Genomic DNA, 21,958 nt, shown 5'->3' on the forward strand with positions numbered 1-21,958 from the left:
GTATATAGATAATAAAATATTCCTTTTTAAATTTATATAAAAAATTCATGTAAACATTCTGAAAGCAGTCCTATCTTTGATTCCTAATGAGTGTATCTTTAATGGAAAAGAAACACAAGCAAAGAAAAAAAAGCCTTTAAAAGGTTTTCAGTGCACAGTATATTACAGTATGGGCAGTGCATGTGTAAAGAACACTTTCCAGGTGCAATTTGCATGCACAATCTTATGGAACAGTGCTGCTGCTCTCATTGCCGTTAATGATATTCATTAATCTGTAAAATTACTTCATTATCATCCGTGAAAACTCTTCTCATAACTTCTTGTCAAATATCTACCTAAACAGATACTAGCAATACCAATGCTAAGATTTGTGCCTCTGTTTTTCTGTATTATTTTCTTGTCTCCTGTTGTAAGTCCCTTGGAGATACCAGTCTTAATTAGTAGACAGAAAGTGGGAAGCTGTTGATGTTCTCACCTGTACATGAGAAATTGAAAAGCTTCATTAAATTGTGAAAGATTGAAGACTGATTAGGGTGAAACGTAACAGAAAGTCCAAATGTCAAAAGAAGCATTTTTACATTTATCCATAGAAGAGTGCATGAGAAAACTTCAGAAGCCCTGACTGCAAAGCAAAGCAAAAATGAATCTGAATTCTGTAACAGGCAAGTTTTCCATTAGTCTGTATCAGATGAAGTATTTCTGACATAGCTAGAAATAAAATAGTGCCATTTTACAAAACAGTGGAAAGATCTAATGTAAAATTTTGTATTCAGAAATTATGTATTATAATATCTTATTATTTATTAAAATATATTAGCATTATATATTATATATTTTTGATTATATGAGTGTAATACATGCAGCTAAGGAGTAGGATTTTGATTTATTTGATGTACACAAGTTTAAAGGAGTTGTGACACACCCCCCTATGTTAAATACATCAGAGGGTAAACACTGGAGGAAGAGGAGTTACTTAAGATAAATGGTGATTTTGACAAAAGAACAAGTATCCATAAGAGTGGCCATGAATACACTCAGGTTGGAAACTGGAAGAAGTATTTAACCATACAGAGTTTTGTGGTCCTGAAATAGCTTTCCTTTAAAGTTTTATTGTCCTATAGTAGATACCAGCTGGAACGTGGTTGAAGAAGAATCATATGACAGGATTGGCCATATTGGACTTTCTTGCCTAAGTCTGGCTGTGTGTTGCTGGCTGAGCAATGCAGAGCAAAAAACACAGGAGATTACCTAAAATTTAAAGAAATAATTAGTTCAAGGAAAGGATTATACATAAACTATTTACTGTAGGAGTCATCATGCCTAGCTTTCATAGGTTCAATGAATAAATTGCAAGAAGGGTTTGAACTTTTAGAGAAGGAGCTTCTTAGAGGAGCTTCTGCCTGAGCATGAGTTGAAGGACAGCAGAGTGCAGTTTGAGTGCTTATCTTTTAAATACTTGAGCTACTGCAAAGGTATTAGTTATGATTGTACTCCTTTACTTCAGCCTTTGTAATGTGATTGTGTGTTAGTTTGCAAGAAAATTACCTCCAAATATCCAACCAGAAAATTAATTCTGCACCAATCTATCTTGCTCAATATTCATACTCCTACAGTCACCACCAGCAGATGCTTGGAGAAGAGTAAAAATAGGATTAGCTGATATGATATTTCTTAATATTCTTTCAGCTTCTGAGTGTTTTCATCTTGAAGGGTTTGTAAACTCTTGGGAACAAGTCTGTTTAGTAGCCTGCAGTGAACTCTCGTAGGTGCTTGCCTGTTCTTACCTTGACTTCATCACGTGAACTTACATCCGGGGTCTCCTGCACGAAGTCCACGGTGCTGCTGCTTGCTGTTTGAAGTCCAGCCGTGTTTACTTTGAACCTGGCTCCTCTTACCGTTTTGTTTTATTCATTTGTTCACTTTTTTGGAAGAAAACATGAATACCTAATCTTTATGTAAGATGTTTCCACTAAAGATTTTGAAAGTCTCTGTTACAGTAGCTCCCAAACTCACATTTTTTGTACGCAGAAGCATTCCATGCATTTGAGCTTTCCAGGTATGGAGACAGTTCATACCATAGGTCCTTCTTGCCCTCTTGGAACCTTTTCCACTCTCTATTGAGAGAAGCAGACAGAAGCTTCATGCAATATTTAAAGTGTGGAACAAGCATGGTTTTATAGAATTATAAAGAATATTTTTTTTCTGTTTGATACCCTTTTTCTTTCTTAATATTCCCTAATTTTCATAATGCTTCTTGAATTTTCTAATTTGCTTTTTTAGGATGGCCAAGCACCAAACTGATGCTTTCATGGAATTATCTCTTCTGCTCCTTAGTGTTACTGCTCAGAGCATCTTGTTTTATATATGAAGCCAGGATTAGTTTTCCATACTTGTATCATTTTACATGAATCTAAATTGAATTTCACTGGCTGTTTTATTGCCTGGTCCCTCAGACTGATAAGCATTTCTGCTGGTCTTTAAGGCACTCCTCTTCACTACCCTGTAGTATGTACTATCAGTAGATTTTTTCACCTCACTGAAGAGCTGTCATCCCTTTTTCCTTCTCCCTTGCCATGTTACTTGTGAATGTCTTAAACAGGACAATTCCCAGTACAGCCCCCTGTGCAAGTGACTTCCCTCTATTGTGAGAGCTGAGTCTGAACTCTGATCTTCTGATTTCTCTATTTTAATCAGTTATTTTTCCACAACCTTTGCTTTTATGTCTCAGCAGCTTACTTAACTGAAAAAACTTTAGTGAGGAATTTTGTTTACAGCCTTTTTTGAAAGATGAGTGGGCTGCATGAGCTGGATCACCCTTGTGAATGAGTGTAACCCCTGCAAAGAACTTCAGCTCTTGTGAGATTTGCCTTTACAGAAGCTGTATTGGCTCCTCATTGATGGATTGTATTTAGTGAAATGTTCACTAATTCCGTTCTTTATGATACATTCTATTATTAAATCTCATGCTTCTCTAAATGTACTTCCCAGAATTTCCCTGTTACTCATGCTTGGCCCTGAGTTTGTCAGCTCCAGTGTTTAGGTACGAAAGAAACTGCAGTAAGTTGGCTGTTCCATCCTGTATTTCATTAGAACCTTTGCATGGATACCATGGAGCCTGAGTGAGGTGTTAAATTTTGTGTTTGTACTGTAGCTTGTTCCATAGCTACTTTCACTTCAAACCTCTGCTTATTCATGTAATGATTTAGTTAATGTTTCAGTTGTTATTTCAGCATTTACACTTTACCCTGCACCAGCATTTGCTTTATTAATTGCATTCTCTGGCACTGCACTTCTGATTATGATATCCTTCAGTAGTCTCTGTCTAGAACAATTAAGTTGTTTTAGGAGCCCCTTCTGGCTTTTTGACAGCCATCCTCATTTTTACATAACTTTCACTTTCCAAAAGCATTACTTCCGGAAGTAACTTTTCTGCTCCCAGGAGTCAGTACTGGGGCTGTTCAATAACTTTCCTGAAGATCTGCACAAGGCTCTCTCAAGTCAGTTTGCAGATGACACCAACTCAGGCACGACTGTTGATCTGCTGGAGGGCAGGAAGGCTGTGCAGCGGGATCTGGACAAGCTGGATGTAGAGGCTGAGGCCGATTGTGCAAGCTTCCACAAGGTTAAGTGCTGATTCCTGCCCTTGGGCCACAGCACTACAGACTGGGGCAGAGTGGCTGGAAAGCTGCCCAGTGGAAGAGGATGTAGGGGTGCTGGTCAGCAGGGGCTGAGCCAGCTGTGCCCAGATGACCATTCTGGCCTGTATCAGAAATAGCATGGCCAGCAGTGCCAGGGCAGTGGCTGTCCACCTGTATTCAGCACTGGTGAGGTCACATGCCAATGGTTACTTATTTTGTCAGGCTAACCATGAAACAACCTCTGATCTGAAAGACCTGAAAAATGTAATTTGTTTTGTTTTTTTCATCTACAGAATTGTTTAATGCAATTGAATGCTCTGCCATTGCTACATCTCTGATGTTTGTTAGCAAGTGATGCTTGTCTTATAATTGGTGTCACGACCATGGCTGGCAGGTAGCAATATGCAGCAAAACCTTTTATTCCTGTCTAAAATTTCAGTCTAGCTTGTTTGCTAGTCACTGAAATGCTAATTTGTTACTTAGATTTGATTTCAAACTCTCTATTTCATAATTCTGTTATCCCTGTTTGTATATTTTTTGTTCCTAGGCTTTCTTCTCCAAAGTTTCCAACCTGCCTGGTTTATTAATGTTTTTATTCAGGACAAGAAATTGATGTAAAATGGTCCGTTGAATTTTCAATTCCTGTTCTAATGCTGAAAGTATAAATAATGTATTCTGAATTATTAATGCATACATAAATATTGAAACATAGGCATTAATAATTTGATGAAATTAAGCATTTAAAACATGTTTTAAAATGTATATAAAATGAAAGTTAGAAAAGAAAAAAATGGCAAGGAGAAGTACAAAATTATATGTCTTCAGTGCTATGCACTGGAAGTATGAGCTGTATAGTACATGCTGTTAATGTAGAAACACTGGTAATGTAGAAATATGCAAATGTGTACTTTTTCCAGCTCTTCTGTTGAAAGCCCAGAATAGTAAAATGGAACAAATAGCTGAATAGATTAGCCAGAATAGTAACATTAGAATAATATACTTCACAGAATGTTTTGGTTTAAAATGTAAATCCCTGTCCTTATAAGGGGAAAATAATTTTTTGTCCAAAAAAAGGAAATGGAATTTGACCTTAATTAAGAAAAAAACCAAAAAACCAACCAAATCGCATAATAAGCATTTTCTCCTTCTGATCTCCAGTATTGAGTCCAGTGCCAGTAGGTCAGGATTCCACAGTTATTTGAGATTTGACCTCTGAAACTAAATGAGATTTTCAGGGCAGGAGTTGTGTAATTCCCCATCTAGCACTAAATAGCATCTCAACATGATACTGCAGTAAAAATAATAAGCAGAAAATGAGAACCTTCAAGGTTTTCAGCATTGCTTCTTTACTCATTGTTCTGTGTGCTGTACTAAGAGAAGCTACTGAAATAATTTGGCCTTCTTTGGATTAATTTTATCCAATTTTAACACCCTGAACATTTTAGAATTATCCTAGAAGGATTTGTAGAGTGTGGTCTCTACCTATACAGACTTAGCACATGGTGTTTTGAAGCAGTTAGCCCATGCATGAACTAGGGATGCCTTGTGAAAGTTCTTTAATCCATGCCTCAGAAGACTTTTCAGCTGATCTGTGGAATTTACTGAATACTTAAGATTAACCATCCTCATTTCAGTGAACAAGCTCAGGAAGCTTGTAGTTTAAATAATGAGAATAACAGTTCTCTCTGTGTTCCCTCCCCCACCCACGAAGTTCTCTTGTTGAAATTCAGCCAGCTCTTCGGAGCTCTATGATTAAGTCCTCCCCTTTCCTTTATATTTTTGCATTGTCACTTTTTAATTATCTTATTTTATATATAGTTCCATTAACACATGAGGAAATCAGTAGTACAGAGGGGCAAGCAGTAGCTTCAGCCTTAATTTGTATAGCATCTCTAAAGAGTGTCTTTTAATACTAAAAGAGGTATCAGGATTTCTTTAACACATAGTATGCACCAAGCCAAAGATGATCATTTAAAACTTGTTAAATACTGAATATAATATTAACTTCCTCTTTTCAATAGGGAAATGTAAATGAATAATCCAGTGGCATTACCAGTTAAGAATTTAATTTCTGTGTGTACAGTATTTGTAACAATTAGAATTTGCCTCACAGGTAGTGGACAGGTATTGTCAGCTCAGTACATCAGCAGACACTACTGATAGCTTAAGATAAATTTACCAGAGCTTGTGTGATTGATGCTTTGAGTCAGACACAAAACCAAGGCACATTTTTCTGGGGGTTAGATTGTTTCCCTAGATGAGGTATTTTTGTTGTGTTAACTCTCCCCTCGCCCCCCTCCCCACACCTCCAAACTTTTCTCCTGTGTTTTCCCAGTATTTTTTATTTGTGGCAATAATATTTATTCACAGGTATAATGAAATATACTTGTTCTCAAGTATGCAGACCTGTAGTTTTTGTGTTGCAACAGCTTTCTTTGGGAAAGTTTGCCAGACTTTTTAAGACACCTGTGGATGTTTCTAAGGACAGATTAGCGGAGCATTTGCCAGTAACAACCTGAGCATAATTGATCCTCCCTTGTAGTGGAAGAATGGACTGTAGATGACCTGAAACTTTCCCTCGCTTTTACTCAGGTCTATGATTCTTTAAGTCTTTCAAAACTCTCACAGGAGCACTTGTGATTTGCCTATTGTGGGTTCTTGCAGTCTTCAGTCTCCTGAGCATCTGAACGTGTTCAACCCAGAGACGGATCTTGTTGAGTGACCTGTGCAGGGTAGCAGGCTGAGCGAGGAGTGGCAGAAGTTGCCTTTGCTGCTGCCTCTTTTTCCCTCAGAAACTCTGGAGGAGTTAGGAAAGCAAACAGGGATTCAAAATGTGTTCTGTTGAACATGGCTGATTAAAGAGTTCTACTGTCGAGTTAGGGTCTCTCCAAAGTGACTCAAACCAGCAAGAAATTCTGTCAGCTGTCCCCTGGACGATTCTTCTTTGAGAAGTCCTGGCAGAGTTCCTTCTGGGTTTTTTGCACTAAAGTGTAGAGTGGAGTGACTTTGTCTTGAAGGAAATGTCAGGGCTTCCTGAAGTGAAGGTGGATTCTGGATAAGAGTGCTTTCATGCTGAGGACCTCACCCTGTGGAGCCATTTCAGCAGGCTTCATGCTCTTTGTAGCTGTCTGATGTCCAGGGGTGCCCACCATCACATGCTCAGTACTATTTCAGTGATCCTGACCAGAAGCAGAAAGGAGATTTTTTAGACTTAGTGTTCTCATCTGCAGTTATTTTGAGAAAAACAGGTAGCCTTCAAGAAAGTTGGAAGCAGCAGTGAAGAAACTGAGGCCTCTTGAGGACAAAAAGTATCAGTCTCATGCAGACTCCTGAGAAGTGTGGGAACTTTTTTTCTGCTCATTCAGTATTGGCTCCTAGCATTTTCTAAAAAGCCATGATGGTGATTGAAAACTATTTAAATGAAACATTCTCAGCAAGGTACCTTCACAATGAAATTACCTACTTTTGTAGTGAGAAAAGCCTATTCCTAAAGCTTTTTTTTCCAGTTTAACTGTTACTGTTGTTATGTTGACTAGGTCTACAAGGAAAAGGAATCTCCTCATCCTCAACAATTTTCCTCCAAGTGTTGCATAATCATTTGGTTATTTTGTTTAATTAGGTGGCAAGATGCTGCTCTTTCTTCAATAAGCAGTAATCTTTTTGAGTGATATCAGCAGTGAGGAATAATTACGGCTAGGTAAACTTGCAGCCTTCATTAGGAATGACTGTATGACTACAAGGGCTGGTCAATTACTTTAATCCTTTTTATTTATGGACAAGGTTGTCCAAATATTTATACAATGATAATTTAATGCTTAAGTGTAAAGTCTTGTACAATGTCACTGTTTATTACTTTTTTCTTCATTTTCTCTTATATTAGCAAAATATTATCCCTGTAGTGATACCTGATATAAAGTAGGTATTGGCTTTAGACTTGTGTTGTAGCTTTAATTGTAAAACAGAGAAGTTTTCTTCTTTCTATTGTTTTTCTTTTTTGTTTGTTTTTTCTTGTGTTTTTGTTTTGTTTTGGTTTGGTTTTTTGTTTGCTTATTTGGGGTTTTGTTGTTTTATTTTGGGGTGGGTTTTTTTTATTGGTTTGTTTTTTGTGGGGTTTTGTTGTTGTTGTTATTTTCTTTCTGATTAGTTCTTCAGAGGAAAGTAGGTTCAGTGCATGATCAAGCTATAAATTTCAAAACCTCCTTTCTTGTTGCTTTAATACTCAGATTACTGTGCTGCTCCCTCCCCTTGGCTCATGTACATTGGAATGATCATCTCAACACTCATAGGATAACTCCAAGCACGTAGGAGTTGCCATGCAAGATCAATCTTAGTTCATCTAAACATGTACATGGCAATGATCATCTGAGTTGTTATAGAGCTCCCAGCATGTAGGAGTTGTCATGTGAGTTAAATATAAATTATCAACGCTGCTAATTTTGTTAGCCTTTTTAGTCTGGGGTCAGCAGTGAGTTCTGGTAGTATTTTTCACCACAGGAGAATCTAGGTCCTTGGGAAGACTACCAAACTGAGGTTATGGGTTATAAAAACAGATAAAGTTGCTGTGGTTTTTCAGAAGCGTGCAGACATTGTATTATGCCAATCCAAATTAGTTTTTTCTTGTAAAATCTTGTCTTTGAGACCTTTCATTGCATCCATATATAAATATGAAATGTGTTCTCTTAGTGAATAAACATCAGCATCAGTTTTCTCACCAGTGTGGTATTTTCTCCTGCTTGCTGATGCACAGCATCTCCAGACTATTAGTAGGAACTCATTATCTACTCTATTACTTGCATAGCCATGTCTCCTGTAGCATTGATCTGCAAGTAATATAAATGGCATTTGGTCATTGCTTTAGCTTTTACTTGTTGCATTCAGGAGCATTAATTTATTTCAGATTGCATTAAAGGTAGTTTTTTTTTTCAGCAAGCTTTTTACTTTCCTACTTTGTTATTTTCTGGTCTTTTGATAAAGGTTTTGATTGAAGGTCTTGCAGAATAACCAGAAATAACCAAGCAGACTAATATTATTTGATTGCATCTGTCATTGTGCTATAGGGTAAGGCAAGAATTTTATTTACAATTTTTATTTATAACATTTATCGGGAAAAATAGAAATTTAGCTTTTTTATTATTTCAAATTTGTTGCTAAGAATTTCAGTGGCATACAAATATTCTTTGCTATCATTGAAATCAGGATTTTACTACATAGAAATATTATTTTTATTAATTAATTTTGCTAGTTTTACTTATAAAAAGACTATCTGAATTTGTTGGATGAATATTCCCATGAAGATTTGTATGGAACATAGAGTCATTTTAATTCAAAATACCTTTAAGATCATGGAGTCTAATCAATAGCCTTACACTGCCAAGGCCATCACTAAACCATGTCCCCAAGTGCCACATCTTCGTATCTTTTCAACACCTCCAAGCCTGCATCCTCTTCCCATACACTGACTGAGGTATTCTGTTATATTCATATAACAGCCCATCCTTATACTGAATCCCATGCTTAATTCCACATCCATTCTTTTTCTGAGATGTCTTCAAATTGTGTGGGTTCTTGACTGGTGTTTCAATGTACTAATTCCAGACTCCTTGACAGTTTTCTCATCTGTTAGTTAATAAAATAACCTGAATCAATATCCAAAGAACACCTCCTGACCTGAAACGAAATTCACATGTTAATCAAAATATTCTGAACGTCTTTAACTGCACAACTTGTCTTCCCTCAGAGAGGTATACTGTTTCTTGGTTTTAATGAACATAAATTCAGTTATAATATGTTTTAGTTATGTAAAACAGGAAAGGTAATAAAGCATTAAAGTACAGTTGGAGGGATGGGATTTTTTTAAGGGAAGTGGTCAGTGAAGAACACTTCTAAAATGGGAAAAAAATAATATTATCAATCTAGAATGGAACTGGCATATTGTCTCTTGTCGTCAAAGTAGTGAATTGTACTTAATGTTAGCATCAAGGTTGTAATAGATTTAAGGTGGAGCTTTATTATTTTAGTTCATAAATGAGATTGTACAGCATTGTCTTTTGCAATACATAGGATTAGATTTGTGGTTTAAGCATGACATATCTTACCAAAAATATACACATCACAGATAGTAAAATCTGTTTATTTTCCAAGACTGCTTAATGCCATGTTTATAAATATATTAAGCTCCTCCCTGCCGAATTGAGACATTTAACTTAAGTCACCCACAGATGCTTAGAGGTGCTTAATTTGTCTAGGTATGTGGGTGGCCTCCTGAACTCTATTATTCCCAGGAGAAGCTTGAGAAGATGAGCTGGGGATTAGATCTAAAACTGATTTCATCTCATCTGAGAGTGGTCATTAGTGCCTCTGACTGATAGAACATTTGGTTGGTTATGCTGTATTAGAGCACTGGAAAATATGGGTACAGCACTCAAGATAGGTGACTTAAACCTATGTCTTCCCCTTTCTAGGGAACAAAGAGCTAAGTAATAAAGGAAAAATAGAAAAAAGTGACCAGGAGATTAAACTGTAAGGACACGTATCTAATGTTCTAATCAATAATTCTGAAGCTGGTTTTACCTAATGACTACATATATATATTTATTTATTTTTATATTTATATGCGTTTTAAGTGCAGAATTATTTTCTGGCATTAAGATCCAGGAGCTACGTTCTGCCACTTGCAGCTGATATCCCAGTTTCTGGATAAGATTTGACTTCCTTGTTTCTTGCTTGGTTTCAAGTGCCTTCACACAAAAGTGTTCTGTGGCTCAATGCTTTTGATTAATGCAGTAAGGGAGGCATGAATTCATTCCTCTTCATCTTGTGTCCATCTTTTAATCAGTCTTTCCATTTCTTGAGTGACTTCTTCAAACATCAGGCTATTGTTCAGGAAGCAAGAATCATCCTACCTTTGGTGCCTGTGCTTCAAAGATGGAGTTAACCTGAAGCACATGGAGGCCTTTTTGATTTCCTGTTTGTTCCATATGTCCTTGGTTAAAAAAAGAGGAAAAAGGGAATGAAATTGATGGCTCTTTTTAGGCACCTGTGATTTCTGGGCATTCTGTGGAAACTCCAGCATTGAGCTGGCTGTGATGATTTCCAGCTGCTGTCCTCAGAGGCAGCTGAAGCGACTATGTCAGTGTCTTCACATACACATTCATTTCCTATCTTTTCTTATGTTTGAAATCAGTATTTTGATGACAGCACCAATATTTGATAAGAAGCATTTTATACAGTTCTGGTCTAATACTGAGTCTTAAGTTCTCTGAATTTCTACGGTTAGCATATCTTAATTGCAAAAGGAATTACTGAAATTATTGAGTTCTTACATTATCTACCTTTGAGGCATCTTTATTACTTGATAATTATATGTACTAGTTCAAAGTCTAACAATTCCAAGCTATCTTTTCAGAGCTCCCTGTAGAGACAGCTAAAGATAATCTCATTTCTACATCCCTATTCTTTCACTATCTACTCTCTTCTAAATATTTGTTAAGAGAGAAAGAACCAACTTTATTAACTCCCTTACTAGATCTGCTCTTCGTCGTGGCTGGCTGGGCTAATCTTTTTGCTGTATTCTCTCAAGAATAAACAGATTTGCCTTCTTTTCCTGTATGTGGTCCCTTGACTCCCTTGAAGGAGCCAACGGAGATCTCTAATTTAGTCAGTGTTTCCTTTACCATAGAAGGTGCTATGATTGTCACATGTGATGGCCCTGAGGATGTTTTCCCTGCAGACTGAGAACACCTTCTTATCCTTGATAAATATGTACCTGCGGGTTTTTTTCTGAAAGTGACTTAATCCTGCTGATGCCTGATGTAAGGTGAATGCACAACTGAAAACACTCTTCTGACCCGGTGAAGTTCCCTTGAAAAGCTTCCAAATGGGACAAGTTTCTCTCTTCTTGAAACTGAGATGACTTCTCCAGTTTGCCAACTGTAGGTTTCATTTGCATGGATTTTGTATTTCCAAGCCCAAATCATAAAGTACAAGGATGTGTGAATTTCAAAATGTTCTTCCATGCTTGTGCCTTCAGTTACTCAAGCTGGTAGCTTTAAATGATGATTGTTTGATGCATAGCACAAAACTAACTCAAAAGTTTTAAAAAACGAGTTTCCAAACCTGGAGTCAAGAAAAGGAGGTGAATGCAGTCATTCTTGTGTGTTTGTCTGGTTCTTGTTTCGTCTCAGTATTTTTAAGTGTCTGTCAAATTTAAGAGAAACTGCTTAGGGAGCAGATATTTGAAACATGTTTGAGCTCCTGTATATATTGTTAAATGTATGTCTTTGCAAATGTTTCAGGCAATGGAAAGGTGACAGTGTTAGTTTACATGTAAATAGCTAGAGGAAACCAGAGAGGGAAGGCATTCTACAGATATCTCAGTTATGGGAACAGCTTTAATTAAAGCTCACAATCAACCATGAGGTGAAAGCCTTGAGAGGACTAGCTATAATTTGTTCTAGTCTTCACAAAAAAATTAGTTTTCTCACAAATATTTGTTCATTTCATGGCAAGAGTACTTCTAAAACTCAGGCATGGACAGTGAAAATAAATGCTGGCTGTAATTAACTTGAGTATTTAAATTTAAGGGAAAATACTTAGGTAAATATGAGGACTTTAAAAGCTGCTTACAGAATTACAAAGAAATCTAATTTTGTCTAGAAAATAAGTTTTTTTTCCTTGTGAGATATTTTAGGGTGTTTAAATTATGGCCTGCAGAAACTATGGAATATTTAATTTAATTAATTAAAATACAGCACATTTAAAGACCTTCATGCATATAATCCCCATGTAAATTTGCTAAATGTATACTGATTCTTTTATATAATCTTTCATTGAGGTTATGACAGAAGGGCAAATATCTCATTTTTCTTCTGAATAAATATTGGCATGACTAGTTTCCTTGATTTTGTGTAAAAAATTATTTATTCACTGGAAGTTACGTAAGTCAGGCTAATAGAAAAAGACTTCCTATTGCAAGTTCTAAATTTCGTCCTGTAAAGAATGTAATTTCATTTCAGAATAGCTACTTAAAGGACCAGGAGTTTGAGAGTCTCGAACTCAGACCTCAACCTTCAAAGGACATCCAAACAAGAAACTTAATTGGGGGGAAAAAGAATTTGCAAGATTGAATTTATGCAGTTGCAAATTTAGAGTAGGCAATAGCAACAAATGATGTCATAATTAAAAGTATTCACAGAACATAAGATTATTTGTACTGGACATGATCTAAAGATAACCTAGTTCCACACCTTTCCCTAGGCTGTGTTCCTTGGAGCCACATCCAGCCTGCTCTTGAACACTGCCAGGGATGGGGCATCCACAGCTTCTCTGGGCAGCCTGTCCCAGTGCCTCACCTCCCTCACAGTGAAGAAATTCTTCCTAATGTCTAATCTAAACATGAAATATCTGTTTATTACTCTTACAGTTTAAAGCCATTCTTACTTCCCCTATCACTGTGTGCCCTTGTAAAAAGTCCCTCTCCAGCTCTCTTGCAGCCACCTTTAGGTATTGGAAGGTGGTGTAAAGCTTGTCTCCATAGGAGAGGTGCTCCAGCCCTCTGATCCCCCTCTGTGGTCCTCATCTGGACCCTTCAGGGTTTTTTTCTGCTAAGAAAGAACAGAAACTTATAACTTAGTAGAATTGCTAGCACAGAAAAGCTGTGACATCTATAAATACCTGAATGCTACAAACAATGAGAAATAAGAATTAATGTGTATAATCTGAAAGTATAGGCAAACAAAGCTCAGAGAGAAAGAGGGAGAATTGACACATTTTTGTATGTGTGATATGTATTAGGTTGTAAGATGTTACTCGAGAGATTACTGGAAATACTCTATTTAAAATGAAGATATTGAATGGAAAAAAATTATTGTCCCAAACAGCACTTCACTGCATAGAAAACAGGCACATCTTAGTCCTCCAGTCTTTACTTAGCAAGTCTTTAACTCATTTCAGTGGGCAGTTTTGTTGTTACACCAAGTGAAGGATGTAATGATCTGTTTCTAGCTTGCCACAGTATAAATCATTATTAAAATAATATTTATTTTTATATTTAATATATTATTATAATATAAATCATTATTAAATTATCATCAGTGTTTCTGGACTCTGGAATATTTAATAACAGTTCAAAAGTAAACAACTTTCCTCTAGATGTTAATACCTTTTTGCTGCAGCATGGCTCTTCAGACATTTTAAGTAACATAAATGGCAGTAGACAGGGAAAAATGTTGTTTCTCTGCATTGACATTTTTGGCAACAAATCCTCTTCTCGGGAATTTCATTGTTCACAAGGGGAGGGAAAATTAATCTACAAAGAAGCTCAGCTAGTAGTAATAAGATGATTATTACACATCTTTATATCCCACTTGATAGTTGGTATATCTTAATTCTTTCCTTCAAACTGTGGAAAAAAAAAGTCAAACCAAATAATCTCTCATTTGTGGGTTTGGTATCTGAGCATAAAATGCGTTTAGGCACTTGGTGTCATAGCATAAAGTGCGGGGACGATTTCATTCATAAATACATGACTCCTTTGTGGCTCTTGCAGTGCTAACATCACTTCTTCAAATCCCTAATAATCTTTTGAGTCACGAGAAGCTGCCAATAGTCATGGTTGACACCTGTTCCTTAGTTTAGTAAGGGAGTACTAGTTAATATAGTGTGTATCACTGCTGAATTTATATACAGGAACTGTGTGAGTAGCTTCTGCCTTGTGTAATGTTAATTAGTCACAGCCCTAATTACTACTGTAGATTCCTCACATCATTTATTATTTGATTAAAATGCAATTTCTTTCTCAGATTCATCAGTAAGATCAACACAATATCCAGACTCTTGTATTCCCCTTCCTTCCTTTCCTTACCAACGCACAGTAACTCATTTCCTTCATTGTTGGCACATCACAATTTTATATTTACCCGTTGTAGCATGGTACCAAAGGAATAATTACTTTCTAATCACTTTGCCTTCAGAGGGTTCTCCACTTGTGTCTGGGGAAAAAGGGCAGTTCGGTCAGCGGGGGGGAGCGTGTCTGTGCTTCCTTTGTAAGGGCAGCCGTGTTGTTAGGGCAGGGCACTGTGTGTGGAATTCTAATGCCTGGGTGCAAGAGCCAGCCTGTTTGGAAGGGGCAGCGTGGGAGGGAGGTGTTGGCTGCCATCGGCACAGCCCCAGCCCGGGGGCTCCCTGGCAGTGAGGAGCCCTGGAAGTTGTCCGGACCCTTGTGCCCATGGGGAGCTTGGCCATTGAGCGCGGAACTCCTCATCCCCCCGGCACCTGCCGGGCTGCTTTGCTCAGCAGCCAGGAAGCTCAGGTACCTTCGCTTTAAATATTTATCATTTGCTGCCGCAAAATACTGCCCGTTCAAAAGCGGGTGGTTGTATCCGTGCAGCAGAAGGATATTGGCATTGATTTTTATGTGCGTTTGGTGGGTTTTGCAAGATTGTTGTGAAATTCACGTGTGCTTGTAATGGGTCTTGTCCTGGATTGGCAAAGGACTATGTAACAAAGGTAACTGTTAATGTATGGAATATTTAATTTTCAAGGAAAATTGCAGAAAATTTTCAAAGCTAGCATATTATGATAAGATATACTTAAACCACAAAATGGTACCTTTAGTTCTGGTACTAAGGTTTTGATTTTAAATTAACACTGGGTTAGTTATCTGTCTCTGTCAAGACTATAATAAAGAGCTTTTGTTGCAATCCATCATAGGGCTTTTGTGTTATACACTATACATAGAAACTGTTAACAGGGAGACTAGATTAATGCAGAGAGGAAAAATGTCATCAGATAAAACATAGGTCTCAAAAAGCAATTTCAACTTCCATACTATGTTATGCATTAATACATTTCTAGCCTTTGGGGAAAAGAGGAAAACTTGTAATCAAAAATTAATTTAAACATTCTTGGCTGTACCTAAATTAGAACCCAGAATAGTTCCAAAATTGTTATTAATCAAATGACCTGACAGGAGCTCACTAGGAGAAAATTAATGAGTACAGGCTATTCTGAATAATATTTGATAAAAAATTTTGCATCTCTTTTTCTAATCTGACATATAATAATTTATAATATTTTTATTTTGAGGTAGTCATCTGTGTCTGTACATGTATTTTATGCAAATATGTTGTGCATATGCTTAATATTTTTAAAATTAACTTCTTCAGAAAGCTTACTAGAAATACAAGTGCAGGAAGTCACTATTTTTTCGTGACTGCCATTTTAACAAGTGAGTTGTGGTTCCATATGACTTAAATATTTCTCCATTAATATATGGACACTTTTGTTTTTGTTTTTTTGTTTCGGTTTGGTTTTATTTTGTTTTTTATTTTGGGGAGTTTTTTTCTTGTTTTGGGGGGGTTTTTTTGAGGTTTTTATGGGTTTTTTTGTATTTTGTGGTTTTTTTGTGGTTTTTTGTGGGTTTTTTGTTTGTTTGGGTTTTGGTTGGTTTTTTTTGGGGGGTGGGGTTTGTAAACTATCAGTGCAGCTTGTGCCTGTTTGGGTATAATGAGTCTCATCTTTTCTATAAACTATTCACAGGATTGATTTGATAAGTCTTCACTGTAATTTAGTTGTATATTGGAAGTTTCTGATTATTTACTGTTTGTAAATCTAAAGTATGACAGGTCATGAAGGGATTGGGACATCATACCTGTAATAAATCGTTTTGAGCTACTAAGAAGAGAATTTTAAGGAAAACCAAGCCTAAATACCAATTAATTCACATCTAACATCTGGAAATCCTTAATGATATTATTTTATTTTTTAATAGGCCTAGGAGAGTTTTTTAATCTGTGTGTTCTGTGGTTTTTTATGTTATATATTATATATTTTATGTTATATTTTGGATGTAAGCTGTTATACAAAAAAATTCATTATCATTTTCTTATTTCTATTTTTGCTTAACATGCTTAATGTGAAGGAAATTTGTAAGTCTAAATGTTTCTTGCTGTAGACATGCTAAACAGTGTCACGTCTAGCTTCGTTCATTGAATTTTGTTTCTATGCCAGAAGTGTAACTGGCTTACTGCCTTATTGCCCTCAGCAGTCCTGCTGTTCAGAGTAGGTAGTGTTGAACCTAATTTGTTTTTAATGTTTTTTTTTTTATTTTTCCAAGAGCAATTTGATTTTAATAACTTCTTTATTAAGATGAACAGGATATTTTTGCAATTATTAGCAAGACAACTGCAGTAGTTATGGCTGGATTTATTTATTTTTTTTCTTTTGCATAGATTTGTTGAAGTTGACATGAATTGCTCAAAAGACACCATAGAAATATGGAAACTGTTGGGAAGATAGTGGGAAATGAAGGAAGTAACATTTGGTGCTTAATAAATTGACAAATCAGTAGGTATTTGTTTATATTCTGGAAAATCACAAGTCAAAACAAAGGAAAAAACTTCAGTTATGTGAAATCAAGCTGAGTTTAACCTTGTAAAAAGAACCTGTCTTGAAAAGCCACAGTTAGGAAGCAGGTTCAGTCTGAATTGTTTGTGTTTGAATTCCATTTCGTTAATAGGAATTCTGCTTAACAATGGGGACGAGATTTGCAAAATCCACATGCTGTTTATTTCACCCTATTGGATTTTGCATTTGTATTGGAAAAAAGAAACCAATATGGACCTGAATATTGTATTTAGGATACCTTAAGCTTTTGCTCTGTATGTATAATCAGAGTGAAATTTTTGATGATGTTTGAGGAGAGGAGAGGAAGAGGGAGAGTGTATAGATGATGGTGACAATCTCCCCCACCTGCATACTGGGACAAAAGAGGCCAATGGCAGCCTGAGCAAAACACAGGTGGGAGGAATTCCAGACAAGTGAGTGGGGACACTGAGGAAAGCCCAAAGTTAAAGAGTAGAGTGTAGCCAGAGTCAAAAGGTAAATGATTTTCCCCAGCAGAATGGGGAATGGTGTGCAAGCCCTGAGGGCAGGACTCACAGGGAGGGAAGTGTTTGCTGCCTGCTATGATGATGTATTTTGTTACACAGAGCTCATTGACTTGACCCAGATTGCAGTTCCACTCACTGAAAATATGCTGGTGTTTCCTCTCAAACTTGAGATAGCCCCTGTAATTATGAACTGATATGTCAACTTTCTCCTCTGAAATGTTGCTGCTGTTTCTGTTAATGAGGTTGTACTTGTTGCATTGCTACTGGGGAGTCGTATTTTGCACTGTTGCCCATACTGAGAACTCTGCTGACACTGCTATCATCAGAGTCATCTCAGTGACAATGGCTATTTAAGATTTTCTTGAAAAGCTAATTTATCACAGATAAAGCTCTTAAAAGTCAACATACAAATTATTAATCACTCAGTTTCTTTCCACCCATAGCTTGCTAGAATTGCCTTCACTTTTATGATACTTATTCATGGTAGTCACAAGCTACACAGGGCTTAATATACAGCTTTTTCTTCTCCAATGTAAAAAATTATTGCCTTTTTTTTTCATTTGTTTTGCTGAATAAATATTTAATTTTTAAATTTTGACAAGGAAGTAGATGTGGCTGTGGTTTGTGTCTAAGCAAATCTCAATTGATTTCAAATATTTTTTCATCTCTACTTTAAAGATGAGTGTGTGAGTATGTGTGCAGGTGTGCATACAGACATGGAGGAGAGACTGTAGTCCTGTGATACACATCTGAGAGAAAATTGGGTGGATGGTAGTAGCTGAAAAATAAATTTTTAACACTGTAATTATGCCTTAGAGATCGAGTAGAACTCAAGTCCTACCCATATTTTTGACTGCTCTCTTTTCTGCTTATCTGATGTGACAGATGTGCTGAGATGATTACAGATTGTTCTATGGGAGGAAGATACTAATTGCCATAGACAATTAATACAATACAGAAGTCGGTCAATATGAAATACAGAATAAATATCACAAATTAATATAAAAAGTATTTTACAGTTATATGCGGTAGGTTTGTTTTCACAATCTGTTGATTACTGTCTTGCTAATCAAATACTTTCCTATAAAATGTTATTGAGCTAGAGCCTTTAGTGACCCATTGACATATTAATCTATCCTTGAATAATCTTATCTTCAGTTCATCAACAGAATATTTAGAGAACATTTTGAGAGACTGTTGTTATTACTTGGGGAACAGTAGTTTTATATTTGTAACTACAAATAAAGTATGAAATATTTTAGTGGTGACTCTATAGTTTAATTAAAAAAGAAATTATCAACTTCCATTCTATGCCCACTATAGTCATTGCTCCTTAGGTTGACCAAACTCTTGTGACCAGTGACAGGACTTGAGTAAACAGCATGAAACTGAGTCAGGAGAGGTTTAGACTCAGGAAAAGGTTCTTCACCCAGAGGGTGGTCAGGCACTGGCACAGGCTCCCCAGGAAAGTGGTCTCAGCACCAGCCTGACAGAGTTCAAGAAGTGTTTAGACAACACTCTCAGGCACACAGTGGGATTCTTGGCCTGTGCAGGGCCAGGAGTTGGACGTGATGATTGTGATGGATTTCATCCAGCTCAGGATATTCTATGATTCCATAAATGTGTAACAACTTTTTTGAATAGACAATCTAGTATAGGAGGTCTTAAGAGCAAGTGATTCATTTTATGCTCGTTCTTAAAGAACAGTGATGTCAACATCAAATTTCAGTAATATATTCCACATTTATTTTCTTTCACTTTTTTAAAGTTACAATAAATTCTTTTCCTAGTTAGTTGCAGTTAGAAAAATTTTTTGCAAGTGAGTTGCAAAAGACTGAGATTTGAGGGAAATGTTCCAAGGGAAGGTTTTCTATTCTGTGACATGGTTCACAACAGAAAGGATTTCAAAACTGTAATTTTAACACATTTCTGTTGAATTGCCAATTTAAGATGTCAGTTGTCATCTTGTCAGTTCTAAGATGTATCCTTTAAGGGATGTTAATTTCCTTTAGAGTTTTAAAATTGTTATGTTGACTCAGCAGTAGGTGGTTGTGGCCTACTTTATTGAAGGACACCACACTGTAGGTGTCTGTTTCTTCTTAAACTTGTACTTGATCTTGATCTTGCAGTGAGAGCTGCAGAAAAACAAGGAACACAAATTCTTTGCACATTTGCCTTTCATTGTAGAGGTGTGCATTATGAGAACTTCATCTTTGGATTTTCTGCAACTGGTATGACTTATGATGTCTTGTAATATAATTAAAAGAAAATCTGTCAGGAGAATGAGCTTGTTTTTTAAACTTAATTAATTCTGATTTTACCAGATTTGTTAACACATTTAAGTTTTTTTTATTAGCTTATATATAGCGTAGATGCAGTTAGTACAGGATTATGTAAGCAAATATAAAAACTATTAGATATTCTATTTGTGTTTCCTGGGGTGGGGGGGGAAGTGTTAAATTGATTGTTGCTTTTGAAACTGTGGTCTGTTCTGCCAGCAGCTGGAACGTGATCAATTAAATGGGGCATATGAAAGGCATTGCTGTTGCACATTGTTAAAGGAAAATTACAAGTAGTATTGTAATAATGACATCTAAAGATATACTCTACAAATAGCTGGAAATAAATTTGACTCCATCAAAGCAAGGGCATTCAGTGCTGGATTATTAGCATGTTATAGAAAAAAATAATAGATCAATAACTTTCATTAATGCTAAGAAAATAATGACAATTTTAGTAAGGATGAACTATAACCTATAAGTCAGAAGTAGACTTGCATTAATAAAAACCATGTGATTGTGAAATTTCATTAGTCTTCTGAAAATGAAACTGAAGCGTAGTTAAGTTTCTAGTTAAACTGTTGGACAGGTTAGTTCATTTTCCTCACCTTATTGTTGTGCTTTCATTCCTACTTGTCTTACTGTACTTGTTAGAAAACCTGAATCGTTACTGTGACTACTGACATTTCAAATTTTCACAAGCTTCTAGTAAGTCATGTAACATTTCTCTGCACATTTTCAATTCTGAATTATTTCAGCAGAAGGGTGTTGAAGGGAAAATGGTAGCTTGTTTCCTATCCCCGTGCTCCCCAGGGCCTTCTGTGAGCACCAGCAGCCAGGAACGCTGTCCTGCTTGGAGCCAAGGGATGTGGGCATGGGGTGCAGGTGCCCTGAGAGCAGATTTCTGAGCTATTGCCAGCAGTGCTTGAGCCCTATGAGATGGAGAAGTCTCACTCACCCCCTAAGACCCTCTGATAGCTGAAGAGGACTGTGCAACACGCTCAACAACTTGCTTTTCTGATAAGAAGTTTGGTCAAATCTCATTAAGGCTGTTCTTCTGTAAACGTTTTAATTAGCTCTCATTAGTGACATTGTTCTGCTAGTTTTTCAGGTAATAGGAACTAATTGAAAAGCAACTCGAGCATTTTACCTAATTCCTGAAAAATCACGTATGAAAGCATGGTAGCTTAACAAAAACATTAGGCAGGCGCTATGTGCACACAGTTGTATTCTGTACTCGTACTCCAAGCATATGTGAGGGGGATGAGTTTGTGCCAGCCATTGTGCAGCTGAAGTAGCAAAAGGTTTTACAAAGAAGATTAGAGTTGGCTTCTCAAGTAGATTCAAAGTGCTTCAAAGGATGTCGAGGAAGTGGGGCAGAAGAGTTTTCAATAGTGACTCTCCAAAAGACATCGGCATCTTTGTAAAGAGAATTTTCACTTTGAGATCACTATGGAGTAAAGTACTTCCGTTTAACTGAGTGTAAACTAGCACCGCATCACTTCAGAAGAGCTGCCTCCAAAGATTGGCATGGAATTGCCAGGAAGAGGAGGTAGCTGTGTTTGAGGCTTGCCTTGCCTTGCTGAGTTCTGATCTGGGAAGCTGCGGAGCTGAGGGGAGGGAGACGTGTGACAGGAGAGAGCTGTAAACCTCAGAGGAGGTGTCATGTAACCTCTCAGCCGAGGGATCCTCTTGTGCACCGACAGGCTGCTTCTCTCTCCTGCCTGGCTGCGGTCATGAACACTTCCCAGGGCTTACTTGGGAATGACATGGTAACAGGATTTCATGATGTAGGGATGAATTTTCTCTTTGCTGCCCCAGTGGCTTGGGTAATGCACGGTTCGGGAGCTGGGGCGGGGGGCTGCGGTGGGGTGGGAGGAAGGTGTATTTTTTGTGTTTTGCCTAAAGGATATAATAGATTGTAACGATGCCTTTTTTGCTTTTTCCTCTTTCACAGTTCTAAAGCTATATAATAAACATAGCGATTTCAGATTTTTTTCAGCTTTCTTGTTATGAACTACGTTAGGAAACACAACTTTTATAGGAGTGAAGAAATTGTGTGAGTACAGTAAAGTTCCGTTTGCTGTTGCACACCTGTTACTCCCTGTGTTGGGATCACTAGTTACAATTGGGAAGGAATCATCAAGACCTT

At 36.9% G+C, this 21,958-nt stretch overlaps 1 protein-coding gene across 4 annotated transcripts in view; it reads left to right on the forward strand.

Moving 5' to 3' along the window:
- WASF1 (WASP family member 1) overlaps positions 1–21,958 on the forward strand; it is an 86,908-nt gene that overhangs the window by 33,939 nt on the left and 31,011 nt on the right. The window contains exon 1 of one of the 4 annotated variants that reach the window (XM_088161912.1): positions 14,732–14,946. The exons of 2 other annotated variants lie outside the window; for them this stretch is intronic. The gene's annotated coding sequence lies outside the window, so the exon portion shown is untranslated. Of the gene's footprint in view, positions 1–14,731; positions 14,947–21,958 lie in introns of those variants that run through there. One more of the 4 variants, XM_088161913.1, reaches the window with a different exon arrangement.

The sequence above is a fragment of the Sturnus vulgaris genome, chromosome 3 (genome assembly GCF_052056855.1).
Source record: "Sturnus vulgaris isolate bStuVul1 chromosome 3, bStuVul1.hap1, whole genome shotgun sequence".
Taxonomy (NCBI): domain Eukaryota; kingdom Metazoa; phylum Chordata; class Aves; order Passeriformes; family Sturnidae; genus Sturnus; species Sturnus vulgaris.